Below are 15,532 nucleotides of genomic sequence, written 5' to 3' on the forward strand. Positions count from 1 at the left end.
GTGCCCGCTAGTTAACCTAGATTGTCCAAGTGCCAGCTAGTTAACCTTGATGGTCCAAGTGCCCTCTAGTTAACCTACCTAGTCCAAGGGCCCGCAAGTTAACCTAGATATTCCAAGTGCCCGCTAGTTAACCAAGATCGTCCAAGTGTCCGCTAGTTAACCTACGTAGTCCAAGTTCCCGTTAGGTATCCTAGATAGTCCAAATGCCCGCTAGGTAACCTACATAGTCCAAGTGCCCGCTAGGTAACCTAGATATTCCAAGTTCCTGTTAGCTAACCTAGATAGTCCAAGTGCCCCCGAGGTAACCTACATAGTCCAAGTGCCGATTCATTAACCTAGATTGTCCAAGTGCCCGCTTGGTTACCGACATAGTCCAAGTGCCCGTTCGTTAACCTAGATAGTCCATGTGCCCGCTAGTTAACCTACATAGTCCAAGTTCCCGTTAGGTAACCTAGATAGTCCAAGTGCCCGCTAGGTAACCTACATAGTCCAAGTAACCACTAGGTAACCTAGATATTCCAAGTTCCTTTTAGCTAACCTAGATAGTCCAAGTGCCCGCTAGGTAACCTACATAGTCCAAGTGCCCTTTCGTTAACCTAGATACTCCAAGTGCCCGCTAGTTAACCTAGACTGTCCAAGTGCCCGCTAGATTACCTACATATTCCAAGTACCCGTTCGTTAACCTAGATAATCCAATTGCCCGCTAGGTAACCTACATAGTCCCAGCGCCCGCTAGGTAACCTAGATAGTCCAGGTGCCCGTTAGGTAACCTAGATAGTCTAAGTGCCCGCTAGGTAACCTACATAGTCCAAGTGCCCGCTAGAAAACCTAGATAGTCCAAGTGCCCGCTAGGTAACCTAGATAGTCCAAGTGCCCGCTAGGTAACCTACTAAGTCCAAGTGCCTGCTAGGTAATCTATATAGTCCAAATGCCCACTAGGGCACCCATATAGTCCAATTGCCCGCTAATTTACCTATATAGTCCAAGTGCCCGTTAGCTAACCTAGATAGTCCAAGGGTCATCTAGTTAACCTACATAGTTCAAGGGCCCACTAGGTAACCTAGATAGTCTAAGTGCCCGCTAGTTACCCTACATAGTCCAAGTGCCCGCTAGTTAACCTACATAGTTCACGTGCGCGATAGGGAACCTACATAGTCCAAGTGCCCGCTAAGGGACGTACATAGTCCAAGTGCCCGCTAGGGAACCTACATAGTCCAAGTGCCCGTTAGGTAACCAAGATAGTCCAAATGCCCGCTAGTTAATCTAGATAGTCCAAGTGCCCGCTAGTTAACCTAGATAGTAAAAGTGCCCGCTAGTTAACCTAGATCGTCCAAGTGCCCGCTAGTTAACCTACATAGTCCAAGGGCCCGCTTGTTAACCTACATAGTCCAAGGTCCGCTACTTAACCTAGATAGTCCAAGGGCCCGCTAGTTAACTTAGATAGTCCAAGTGCCCGCTAGGGGACGTACATAATCCAAATGCCCGCTAGGTAACCTAGATAGTCCAAGTGCCCGTTAGCTAACCTAGATAGTCCAAGTGCCCGCTAGGTAACCTACATAGTCCAAGTGCCCGTTCGTTAACCTAGATAGTTCAAGTGCCCGCTAGGTAACCTAGACAGTCCAAGTTCCCGCTTGGTTACCTACATAGTCCAAGTGCCCGCTAGTTAACCTACATAGCCCAGGGCCCGCTAGTTAACCTAGATAGTCCTATTGCCCGTTAGTTAACCTAGATAGTCCAAGTGCACACTAGGGGACGTACATAGTCCAAGTGGCCGCTAGGTAACCTAGATAGTCCAGTGCCCGCTAAGGTATGTACATAGTCCAAGTGCCCGCTAGGTAACCTACATAGTCCAAGTGCCCTCTAGTTAACCTAGATAGTCCACGTGCCCGCTAGGGTATGTACATAGTTCAATTGCCCGCTAGGTAACCTAGATAATCCATGTGTCTGCTAGTTAACCTACATAGTCCAAGTGCCCGTTAGGTAACCTAGATAGTCCAAGTGCCCGTAGTGAACCTATATATTTCAAGCGCCCACTAGGGAACCTGCATTGTCCAAGTGCCGGCTAGTTAACCTAGATGGTCCAAGTGTCTGCTAGTTAAACTAGATAGTCCAAGTGTCCGCTAGTTAACCTTGATCGTCCAAGTGCCCGCTAGTTAACCTACATACTCCAAGGGCCCACTAGTTAACCTACATAGTCCAAGAACCCGCTAGTTAACCTAGATAGTCCAAGTGCCCGCTAGTTAACCTACATAGTCCAAGGGCCCACAAGGTAACCTAGATATTCCAATTTCCTGTTAGCTAACCTAGATAGTCCAAGTGCCCGCTAGATAACCTACATAGTACAAGTGTCCATTCATTAACCTAGATAGTCCAAATGCCCGCTAGGTAACCTAGACTGTCCAAGTGCCCGCTTGGTTACCTACATAGTCCAAGTGCCCGCTATTTAACCTACATAGCCCAGGGCCCGCTAGTTAACCTAGATAGTCCTATTGTCCGTTAGTTAACCTAGATTGTCCAAGTGCACACTAGGGGACGTACATAGTCCAAGTGTCCGCTAGTTAACCTTGATCGTCCAAGTGCCCGCTAGTTAACCTACAAGGTCCAAGGGCCCACTAGTTAACCTACATAGTCCAAGAACCCGCTAGTTAACCTAGATAGTCCAAGTGCCCGCTAGTTAACCTACATAGTCCAAGGGCCTGCAAGGTAACCTAGATATTCCAATTTCCGGTTAGCTAACCTAGATAGTCCAAGTGCCCGCTAGGTAACCTACATAGTACAAGTGCCCATTCATTAACCTAGATAGTCCAAGTGCCCGCTAGATAACCTAGACTGTCCAGTGCCCGCTAGGTTACCTACATAATCCAAGTGCCCGCTAGGTAACCTAGATAGTCCTAGTGCACGTTAGTTATCCTAGATAGTCCAAGTGCCCACTAGGGGACGTACACAGTCCAAGTGCCCGCTAGGTGACATACATAGTCCATGTACCCGCTAGGGAACCTACATAGTAAAGTGCCCGCTAGTTAACCTAGATCGTCCAAGTGCCCGCTCATTAACCTACATAGTCCAAGTGCCTCATAGGGAACCTACATAGTCCAAGTGCCCGTTAGGGAACCTAGACAGTCCAAGTGCCCGCTAGGGAACCTGCATCATCCAAGTGCCCGCTAGTTAACCTAGATCGTCCAAGTGCCCGCTAGTTAACCTACATAGTCCAAGGGCCCGCAAGTTGACCTACATAGTCCAAGGGCCCTCTAGTTAACCTAGATCGTCCAAGTGCCCACTAGGGGACGTACATAGTCCAACTGTCCACTAGGTAACCTAGATAGTCCAAGGGCCCGCTAGTTAACCAACATAGTCCAAGTGCCCAATAGGGAACCTACAAAGTCCAAGTGCCCGCTAAGGAACCTACATATTCCAAGTGCCCGCTAGGGAACCTACATATTCCAAGTGCCCGCTAGTCAACCTAGATAGTCCTAGTGCACGTTAGTTATCCTAGATAGTCCAAGTGCCCACTAGGGGACGTACACAGTCCAAGTGCACGCTAGGTGACATACATAGTCCAAATGCCCGCTAGGGAACCTACATAGTAAAGTGCCCGCTAGTTAACCTAGATCGTCCAAGTGCCCACTAGTTAACCTACATAGTCCAAGGGCCCGCTTGTTAACCTACATAGTCCAAAGTCCGCTATTTAACCTAGATAGTCCAAGTGCCCGCTAGTTAACCTACATAGTCCAATGGCCCTCTAGTTAACCTACATAGTCCAAGTGCCCGATAGGGGACGTATATAGTCCAAGTGCCCGCTATATAACCTAGATAGTCCAGTGCCGGCTAGGGTATGTACATAGTCAAGGTGTCTGCTAGGTAACCTAGATAGTCTAAGTGCCCGCTACTTAACGTACATAGTCCAAGGTCCCGCTCGTTAACCTACATAGTCCAAGTGCCTGATAGGGAACCTACATAGTCCAAGTGCCCGTTAGGGAACCTAGATAGTCCAAGTGCCCGCTAGGGAACCTGCATCATCCAAGTGCCCGCTAGTTAACCTAGATCGTCCAAGTGCCCGCTAGTTAACCTACATAGTCCAAACGCCCGCAAGTTGACCTCATAGTCCAAGGGCCCTCTAGTTAACTTAGATCGTCCAAGTGCCCACTAGGGGACGTACATAGTCCAACTGCCCACTAGGTAACCTAGATAGTCCGAGTGTCCGCTAGTTAACCTAGATAGTCCAAGGGCCCGCTAGTTAACCAACATAGTCCAAGTGCCCAATAGGGAACCTACAAAGTCCAAGTGCCCGCTGAGGAACCTACATATTCCAAGTGCCCGATAGGGAACCTATATATTCCAAGTGCCTGTTAGGGAACCTAGATAGTCCAAGTGCCCGTAGGGAACCTATATATTCCAAGTGTCCGCTAGGAACCTACATAGTAAATGTGCCCGCTAGGGAACCTGCATTGTCCAAGTGCCTGCTAGTTACCTAGATAGTCCAAGTGCCCGCTAGTTAACCTAGATTGTCCAAGTGCCAGCTAGTTAACCTTGATGGTCCAAGTGCCCTCTAGTTAACCTACCTAGTCCAAGGGCCCGCAAGTTAACCTAGATATTCCAAGTGCCCGCTAGTTAACCAAGATCGTCCAAGTGTCCGCTAGTTAACCTACGTAGTCCAAGTTCCCGTTAGGTATCCTAGATAGTCCAAATGCCCGCTAGGTAACCTACATAGTCCAAGTGCCCGCTAGGTAACCTAGATATTCCAAGTTCCTGTTAGCTAACCTAGATAGTCCAAGTGCCCCCGAGGTAACCTACATAGTCCAAGTGCCGATTCATTAACCTAGATTGTCCAAGTGCCCGCTTGGTTACCGACATAGTCCAAGTGCCCGTTCGTTAACCTAGATAGTCCATGTGCCCGCTAGTTAACCTACATAGTCCAAGTTCCCGTTAGGTAACCTAGATAGTCCAAGTGCCCGCTAGGTAACCTACATAGTCCAAGTAACCACTAGGTAACCTAGATATTCCAAGTTCCTTTTAGCTAACCTAGATAGTCCAAGTGCCCGCTAGGTAACCTACATAGTCCAAGTGCCCTTTCGTTAACCTAGATACTCCAAGTGCCCGCTAGTTAACCTAGACTGTCCAAGTGCCCGCTAGATTACCTACATATTCCAAGTACCCGTTTGTTAACCTAGATAATCCAATTGCCCGCTAGGTAACCTACATAGTCCCAGCGCCCGCTAGGTAACCTAGATAGTCCAGGTGCCCGTTAGGTAACCTAGATAGTCTAAGTGCCCGCAAGGTAACCTACATAGTCCAAGTGCCCGCTAGAAAACCTAGATAGTCCAAGTGCCCGCTAGGTAACCTAGATAGTCCAAGTGCCCGCTAGGTAACCTACTAAGTCCAAGTGCCTGCTAGGTAATCTATATAGTCCAAATGCCCACTAGGGCACCCATATAGTCCAATTGCCCGCTAATTTACCTATATAGTCCAAGTGCCCGTTAGCTAACCTAGATAGTCCAAGGGTCATCTAGTTAACCTACATAGTTCAAGGGCCCGCTAGGTAACCTAGATAGTCTAAGTGCCCGCTAGTTACCCTACATAGTCCAAGTGCCCGCTAGTTAACCTACATAGTTCACGTGCGCGATAGGGAACCTACATAGTCCAAGTGCCCGCTAAGGGACGTACATAGTCCAAGTGCCCGCTAGGGAACCTACATAGTCCAAGTGCCCGTTAGGTAACCAAGATAGTCCAAATGCCCGCTAGTTAATCTAGATAGTCCAAGTGCCCGCTAGTTAACCTAGATAGTAAAAGTGCCCGCTAGTTAACCTAGATCGTCCAAGTGCCCGCTAGTTAACCTACATAGTCCAAGGGCCCGCTTGTTAACCTACATAGTCCAAGGTCCGCTACTTAACCTAGATAGTCCAAGGGCCCGCTAGTTAACTTAGATAGTCCAAGTGCCCGCTAGGGGACGTACATAATCCAAATGCCCGCTAGGTAACCTAGATAGTCCAAGTGCCCGTTAGCTAACCTAGATAGTCCAAGTGCCCGCTAGGTAACCTACATAGTCCAAGTGCCCGTTCGTTAACCTAGATAGTTCAAGTGCCCGCTAGGTAACCCAGACAGTCCAAGTTCCCGCTTGGTTACCTACATAGTCCAAGTGCCCGCTAGTTAACCTACATAGCCCAGGGCCCGCTAGTTAACCTAGATAGTCCTATTGCCCGTTAGTTAACCTAGATAGTCCAAGTGCACACTAGGGGACGTACATAGTCCAAGTGGCCGCTAGGTAACCTAGATAGTCCAGTGCCCGCTAAGGTATGTACATAGTCCAAGTGCCCGCTAGGTAACCTACATAGTCCAAGTGCCCTCTAGTTAACCTAGATAGTCCACGTGCCCGCTAGGGTATGTACATAGTTCAATTGCCCGCTAGGTAACCTAGATAATCCATGTGTCTGCTAGTTAACCTACATAGTCCAAGTGCCCGTTAGGTAACCTAGATAGTCCAAGTGCCCGTAGTGAACCTATATATTTCAAGCGCCCACTAGGGAACCTGCATTGTCCAAGTGCCGGCTAGTTAACCTAGATGGTCCAAGTGTCTGCTAGTTAAACTAGATAGTCCAAGTGTCCGCTAGTTAACCTTGATCGTCCAAGTGCCCGCTAGTTAACCTACATACTCCAAGGGCCCACTAGTTAACCTACATAGTCCAAGAACCCGCTAGTTAACCTAGATAGTCCAAGTGCCCGCTAGTTAACCTACATAGTCCAAGGGCCCGCAAGGTAACCTAGATATTCCAATTTCCTGTTAGCTAACCTAGATAGTCCAAGTGCCCGCTAGATAACCTACATAGTACAAGTGTCCATTCATTAACCTAGATAGTCCAAATGCCCGCTAGGTAACCTAGACTGTCCAAGTGCCCGCTTGGTTACCTACATAGTCCAAGTGCCCGCTATTTAACCTACATAGCCCAGGGCCCGCTAGTTAACCTAGATAGTCCTATTGTCCGTTAGTTAACCTAGATTGTCCAAGTGCACACTAGGGGACGTACATAGTCCAAGTGTCCGCTAGTTAACCTTGATCGTCCAAGTGCCCGCTAGTTAACCTACAAGGTCCAAGGGCCCACTAGTTAACCTACATAGTCCAAGAACCCGCTAGTTAACCTAGATAGTCCAAGTGCCCGCTAGTTAACCTACATAGTCCAAGGGCCTGCAAGGTAACCTAGATATTCCAATTTCCGGTTAGCTAACCTAGATAGTCCAAGTGCCCGCTAGGTAACCTACATAGTACAAGTGCCCATTCATTAACCTAGATAGTCCAAGTGCCCGCTAGATAACCTAGACTGTCCAGTGCCCGCTAGGTTACCTACATAATCCAAGTGCCCGCTAGGTAACCTAGATAGTCCTAGTGCACGTTAGTTATCCTAGATAGTCCAAGTGCCCACTAGGGGACGTACACAGTCCAAGTGCCCGCTAGGTGACATACATAGTCCATGTACCCGCTAGGGAACCTACATAGTAAAGTGCCCGCTAGTTAACCTAGATCGTCCAAGTGCCCGCTCATTAACCTACATAGTCCAAGTGCCTCATAGGGAACCTACATAGTCCAAGTGCCCGTTAGGGAACCTAGACAGTCCAAGTGCCCGCTAGGGAACCTGCATCATCCAAGTGCCCGCTAGTTAACCTAGATCGTCCAAGTGCCCGCTAGTTAACCTACATAGTCCAAGGGCCCGCAAGTTGACCTACATAGTCCAAGGGCCCTCTAGTTAACCTAGATCGTCCAAGTGCCCACTAGGGGACGTACATAGTCCAACTGTCCACTAGGTAACCTAGATAGTCCAAGGGCCCGCTAGTTAACCAACATAGTCCAAGTGCCCAATAGGGAACCTACAAAGTCCAAGTGCCCGCTAAGGAACCTACATATTCCAAGTGCCCGCTAGGGAACCTACATATTCCAAGTGCCCGCTAGTCAACCTAGATAGTCCTAGTGCACGTTAGTTATCCTAGATAGTCCAAGTGCCCACTAGGGGACGTACACAGTCCAAGTGCACGCTAGGTGACATACATAGTCCAAATGCCCGCTAGGGAACCTACATAGTAAAGTGCCCGCTAGTTAACCTAGATCGTCCAAGTGCCCACTAGTTAACCTACATAGTCCAAGGGCCCGCTTGTTAACCTACATAGTCCAAAGTCCGCTATTTAACCTAGATAGTCCAAGTGCCCGCTAGTTAACCTACATAGTCCAATGGCCCTCTAGTTAACCTACATAGTCCAAGTGCCCGATAGGGGACGTATATAGTCCAAGTGCCCGCTATATAACCTAGATAGTCCAGTGCCGGCTAGGGTATGTACATAGTCAAGGTGTCTGCTAGGTAACCTAGATAGTCTAAGTGCCCGCTACTTAACGTACATAGTCCAAGGTCCCGCTCGTTAACCTACATAGTCCAAGTGCCTGATAGGGAACCTACATAGTCCAAGTGCCCGTTAGGGAACCTAGATAGTCCAAGTGCCCGCTAGGGAACCTGCATCATCCAAGTGCCCGCTAGTTAACCTAGATCGTCCAAGTGCCCGCTAGTTAACCTACATAGTCCAAAGGCCCGCAAGTTGACCTCATAGTCCAAGGGCCCTCTAGTTAACTTAGATCGTCCAAGTGCCCACTAGGGGACGTACATAGTCCAACTGCCCACTAGGTAACCTAGATAGTCCGAGTGTCCGCTAGTTAACCTAGATAGTCCAAGGGCCCGCTAGTTAACCAACATAGTCCAAGTGCCCAATAGGGAACCTACAAAGTCCAAGTGCCCGCTGAGGAACCTACATATTCCAAGTGCCCGATAGGGAACCTATATATTCCAAGTGCCTGTTAGGGAACCTAGATAGTCCAAGTGCCCGTAGGGAACCTATATATTCCAAGTGTCCGCTAGGAACCTACATAGTAAATGTGCCCGCTAGGGAACCTGCATTGTCCAAGTGCCTGCTAGTTACCTAGATAGTCCAAGTGCCCGCTAGTTAACCTAGATTGTCCAAGTGCCAGCTAGTTAACCTTGATGGTCCAAGTGCCCTCTAGTTAACCTACCTAGTCCAAGGGCCCGCAAGTTAACCTAGATATTCCAAGTGCCCGCTAGTTAACCAAGATCGTCCAAGTGTCCGCTAGTTAACCTACGTAGTCCAAGTTCCCGTTAGGTATCCTAGATAGTCCAAATGCCCGCTAGGTAACCTACATAGTCCAAGTGCCCGCTAGGTAACCTAGATATTCCAAGTTCCTGTTAGCTAACCTAGATAGTCCAAGTGCCCCCGAGGTAACCTACATAGTCCAAGTGCCGATTCATTAACCTAGATTGTCCAAGTGCCCGCTTGGTTACCGACATAGTCCAAGTGCCCGTTCGTTAACCTAGATAGTCCATGTGCCCGCTAGTTAACCTACATAGTCCAAGTTCCCGTTAGGTAACCTAGATAGTCCAAGTGCCCGCTAGGTAACCTACATAGTCCAAGTAACCACTAGGTAACCTAGATATTCCAAGTTCCTTTTAGCTAACCTAGATAGTCCAAGTGCCCGCTAGGTAACCTACATAGTCCAAGTGCCCTTTCGTTAACCTAGATACTCCAAGTGCCCGCTAGTTAACCTAGACTGTCCAAGTGCCCGCTAGATTACCTACATATTCCAAGTACCCGTTCGTTAACCTAGATAATCCAATTGCCCGCTAGGTAACCTACATAGTCCCAGCGCCCGCTAGGTAACCTAGATAGTCCAGGTGCCCGTTAGGTAACCTAGATAGTCTAAGTGCCCGCTAGGTAACCTACATAGTCCAAGTGCCCGCTAGAAAACCTAGATAGTCCAAGTGCCCGCTAGGTAACCTAGATAGTCCAAGTGCCCGCTAGGTAACCTACTAAGTCCAAGTGCCTGCTAGGTAATCTATATAGTCCAAATGCCCACTAGGGCACCCATATAGTCCAATTGCCCGCTAATTTACCTATATAGTCCAAGTGCCCGTTAGCTAACCTAGATAGTCCAAGGGTCATCTAGTTAACCTACATACTTCAAGGGCCCGCTAGGTAACCTAGATAGTCTAAGTGTCCGCTAGTTACCCTACATAGTCCAAGTGCCCGCTAGTTAACCTACATAGTTCACGTGCGCGATAGGGAACCTACATAGTCCAAGTGCCCGCTAAGGGACGTACATAGTCCAAGTGCCCGCTAGGGAACCTACATAGTCCAAGTGCCCGTTAGGTAACCAAGATAGTCCAAATGCCCGCTAGTTAATCTAGATAGTCCAAGTGCCCGCTAGTTAACCTAGATAGTAAAAGTGCCCGCTAGTTAACTTAGATCGTCCAAGTGCCCGCTAGTTAACCTACATAGTCCAAGGGCCCGCTTGTTAACCTACATAGTCCAAGGTCCGCTACTTAACCTAGATAGTCCAAGGGCCCGCCAGTTAACTTAGATAGTCCAAGTGCCCGCTAGGGGACGTACATAATCCAAATGCCCGCTAGGTAACCTAGATAGTCCAAGTGCCCGTTAGCTAACCTAGATAGTCCAAGTGCCCGCTGGTAACCTACATAGTCCAAGTGCCCGTTCGTTAACCTAGATAGTTCAAGTGCCCGCTAGGTAACCTAGACAGTCCAAGTTCCCGCTTGGTTACCTACATAGTCCAAGTGCCCGCTAGTTAACCTACATAGCCCAGGGCCCGCTAGTTAACCTAGATAGTCCTATTGCCCGTTAGTTAACCTAGATAGTCCAAGTGCACACTAGGGGACGTACATAGTCCAAGTGGCCGCTAGGTAACCTAGATAGTCCAGTGCCCGCTAAGGTATGTACATAGTCCAAGTGCCCGCTAGGTAACCTAGATAGTCTAAGTGCCCGCGAGTTAACCTACATAGTCCAAGTGCCCGCTAGTTAAACTACATAGTCCAAGTGCCCTCTAGTTAACCTAGATAGTCCACGTGCCCGCTAGGGTATGTACATAGTTCAATTGCCCGCTAGGTAACCTAGATAATCCAAGTGTCTGCTAGTTAACCTACATAGTCCAAGTGCCCGTTAGGTAACCTAGATAGTCCAAGTGCCCGTAGTGAACCTATATATTCCAAGTGCCCGCTAGGGAACCTGCATTGTCCAAGTGCCGGCTAGTTAACCTAGATGGTCCAAGTGTCTGCTAGTTAACCTAGATAGTCCAAGTGTCCGCTAGTTAACCTTGATCGTCCAAGTGCCCGCTAGTTAACCTACATACTCCAAGGGCCCACTAGTTAACCTACATAGTCCAAGAACCCGCTAGTTAACCTAGATAGTCCAAGTGCCCGCTAGTTAACCTACATAGTCCAAGGGCCCGCAAGGTAACCTAGATATTCCAATTTCCTGTTAGCTAACCTAGATAGTCCAAGTGCCCGCTAGATAACCTACATAGTACAAGTGCCCATTCATTAACCTAGATAGTCCAAGTGCCCGCTAGGTAACCTAGACTGTCCAAGTGCCCGCTTGGTTACCTACATAGTCCAAGTGCCCGCTAGTTAACCTACATAGCCCAGGGCCCACTAGTTAACCTAGATAGTCCTATTGCCCGTTAGTTAACCTAGATTGTCCAAGTGCACACTAGGGGACGTACATAGTCCAAGTGTCCGCTAGTTAACCTTGATCGTCCAAGTGCCCGCTAGTTAACCTACATAGTCCAAGGGCCCACTAGTTAACCTACATAGTCCAAGAACCCGCTAGTTAACCTAGATAGTCCAAGTGCCCGCTAGTTAACCTACATAGTCCAAGGGCCCGCAAGGTAACCTAGATATTCCAATTTCCTGTTAGCTAACCTAGATAGTCCAAGTGCCCGCTAGGTAACCTACATAGTACAAGTGCCCATTCATTAACCTAGATAGTCCAAGTGCCCGCTAGATAACCTAGACTGTCCAGTGCCCGCTAGGTTACCTACATAATCCAAGTGCCCGCTAGGTAACCTAGATAGTCCTAGTGCACGTTAGTTATCCTAGATAGTCCAAGTGCCCACTAGGGGACGTACACAGTCCAAGTGCCCGCTAGGTGACATACATAGTCCAAGTGCCCTTTAGGGAACCTACATAGTAAAGTGCCAGCTAGTTAACCTAGATCGTCCAAGTGCCCGCTCGTTAACCTACATAGTCCAAGTGCCTCATAGGGAACCTACATAGTCCAAGTGCCCGTTAGGGAACCTAGACAGTCCAAGTGCCTGCTAGGGAACCTGCATCATCCAAGTGCCCGCTAGTTAACCTAGATAGTCCAAGTGCCCGCTAGTTAACCTACATAGTCCAAGGGCCCGCAAGTTGACCTACATAGTCCAAGGGCCCTCTAGTTAACCTAGATCGTCCAAGTGCCCACTAGGGGACGTACATAGTCCAACTGTCCACTAGGTAACCTAGATAGTCCAAGGGCCCGCTAGTTAACCAACATAGTCCAAGTGCCCAATAGGGAACCTACAAAGTCCAAGTGCCCGCTAAGGAACCTACATATTCCAAGTGCCCGATAGGGAACCTATATATTCCAAGTGCCCGTTAGGGAACCTAGATAGTCCAAGTGCCCGTAGGGAACCTATATATTCCAAGTGCCCGCTAGGAACCTACATAGTCAATGTGCCCGCTAGGGAACCTTCATTGTCCAAGTGCCCGCAAGTTAACCTTGATTGTCCAAGTGGCAGCTAGTTAACCTTGATGGTCCAAGTGCCCTCTAGTTAACGTACATAGTCCAAGTGCCCGTTCGTTAACCTAGACAGTCCAAGTGCCCGCTAGTTAACCTACATAGTCCAAGTTCCCGTTAGGTAACCTAGATAGTCCAAGTGCCCACTAGGTAACCTACATAGACCAAGTAACCACTAGGTAACCTAGATATTCCAAGTTCCTTTTAGCTAACCTAGATAGTCCAAGTGCCCGCTAGGTAACCTACATAGTCCAAGTGCCCATTCGTTAACCTAGATAGTCCAAGTGCCCGCTAGTTAACCTAGATTGTCCAAGTGCCCGCTAGGTTACCTACATAGTCCAAGTACCCGTTCGTTAACCTAGATAATCCAATTGCCCGCTAGGTAATCTACATAGTCCAAGTGCCCTTTCGTTAACCTAGATAGTCCAAGTGCCCGTTAGGTAACCTAGATAGTCCAAGTGCCCGCTAGGTAACCTACATAGTCCAAGTGCCCGCTAGAAAACCTAGATAGTCCAAGTGCCCGCTAGGTAACCTACATAGTCCAAGTGCCCGCTAGGTAACCTACTAAGTCCAAGTGCCTGCTAGGTAATCTATATAGTCCAAATGCCCGCTAGGGCACCCATATTGTCCAATTGTCCGCTAATTTACCTATATAGTCCAAGTTCCCGTTAGCTAACCTAGATAGTCCAAGGGTCATCTAGTTAACCTACATAGTTCAAGGGCCCGCTAGGTAACCTAGCTAATCCAAGTGCTCGCTAGTTAACCTATATCGTCCAAGTGCCCGCTAGTTAACCTAGATGGTCCAAGTGCCCGATAGTTAACCTACATAGTGCAAAGGCCCACTAGTTAACCTAGATCGTCCAAGTGTCCGCTAGTTAACCTACATAGTCCAAGGCGCCGCTAGTTGACCTAGATAGACCAAGTGCCCGCTAGTTAACCTAGATAGTCCTAGTGCCCGTTAGTTATCCTAGATAGTCCAAGTGTCCACTAGGGGACGTACATCTTCCAAGTGCCCGCTAGGTAACCTAGATAGTCCAAGTGCCTGCTAGGGTATGTACATAGTCCAAGTGCCCGCTAGGTATCCTAAATAGTCTAAGTGCCCGCTAGTTAACCTACATAGTCCAAGTGCCCGCTAGTTTATCTACATAGTCCATGTGTGCGATAGGGAACCTACATAGTCCAAGTGCCCGCTAGGGAACCTATATAGTCCAGTGCCGTTTAGGGTATGTACATACTCCAGGTGCCCGCTAGGTAACCTAGATAGTCTAAGTGCCCGCTACTTAACCTACATAGTCCAAGGTCCCGCTCGTTAACCTACATAGTCCAAGTGCTTGATAGGGAACCTACATAGTCCAAGTGCCCGTTAGGGAACCTAGATAGTCCAAGGGCCCGCTAGGGAACCTGCATTGTCCAAGTGTCCGCTAGTGAACCTAGATCATCCAAGTGCCCGCTAGTTAACCTACATAGTCCAAGGGCCTGCTAGTTGACCTACATAGTCCAAGGGCCCTCTAGTTAACCTAGATCGTCCAAGTGCCCGCTAGGGAACCTACATAGTCCAAGTCCCCGCCAGGGAATCTACATAGTTCATGGGCCCGCTAGTTAATGTAGATAGTCCTTGTGCCGCTAGTTAACCTAGATCGTCCAATTGTCCGCTAGTTAACCTACATAGTCCAAGTGCCCAATAGGGAACCTAGATAGTCCAAGTGCCCGCTGAGGAACCTACATATTCCATGTGACCGATAGGGAACCTATATATTCCAAGTGCCCGTTAGGGAACCTAGATAATCCAAGTGCCCGTAGGGAACCTAGATAGTCCAAATGCACGTAGGAAACCTATATATTCCAAGTGCCCGCTAGGAACCTACATAGTAAATGTGCTCGCTAGGGAACCTAGATAGTCCAAGTGCCCGCTAGTTAACCTAGATCGTTCATGTGCCCGCTAGTTAACTTACATAGTCCAAGGGCCCGCTTGTTAACCTACATAGTCCAAAGTCCGCTACTTAACCTAGATAGTCCAGTGCCCGCTAGTTAACCTACATAGTCCAAGGGCCCTCTAGTTAACCTAGATAGTCCAAGTGCCCGCTAGGGGACGTACATAGTCCAAATGCCCGCTATGTAACATAGATATTACAGTGCCGGCTAGGGTATGTACATAGTCCAGGTGCCCGCTAGATAACCTAGATAGTCTAAGTGCCCGCTACTTAACCTACATAGTCCAAGGTCCCGCTCGTTAACCTACATAGTCCAAGTGCTTGATAGGGAACCTACATAGTCCAAGTGCCCGCTAAGGGACATACAAAGTCCAAGTGCCCGCTACGGAACCTATATAGTCCAAGTGCCCGTTAGGGAACCAGGATAGTCCAAGTGCCCGATAGTTAACTTAGATAGTACAAGTGCCCGCTAGTTAACCTAGATCGTCCAAGTGCCCGCAAGTTAACCTACATAGTCCAAGGGCCCGCAATTTGACCTACATAGTCCAAGGGCCCTCTAGTTAACCTAGATCGTCCAAGTGCCCACTAGGGAACGTACATAGTCCAACTGTCCACTAGGTAACCTAGATAGTCCAAGGGCCCGCTAGTTAACCAACATAGTCCAAGTGCCCAATAGGGAACCTACAAAGTCCAAGTGCCCGCTAAGGAACCTACATATTCCAAGTGCCCGCTAGGTAACCTAGATAGTCCAAGTGCCCGCTAGTCAACCTAGATAATCCTAGTGCACGTTAGTCATCCTAGATAGTCCAAATGCCCACTAGGGGACGTAAACAGTCCAAGTGCACGCTAGGTGACATACATAGTCCAAGTGCCCGCTAGGGAACCTACATAGTAAAGTGCCCGCTAGTTAACCTAGATCGTCCAAGTGCCCACTAGTTAACCTACATAGTCCAAGGGCCCGCTTGTTAACCTACATAGTCCAAAGTCCG

This window comes from Tenrec ecaudatus, chromosome 1, assembly GCF_050624435.1.
Source record: "Tenrec ecaudatus isolate mTenEca1 chromosome 1, mTenEca1.hap1, whole genome shotgun sequence".
In the NCBI taxonomy this organism is placed as follows: domain Eukaryota; kingdom Metazoa; phylum Chordata; class Mammalia; order Afrosoricida; family Tenrecidae; genus Tenrec; species Tenrec ecaudatus.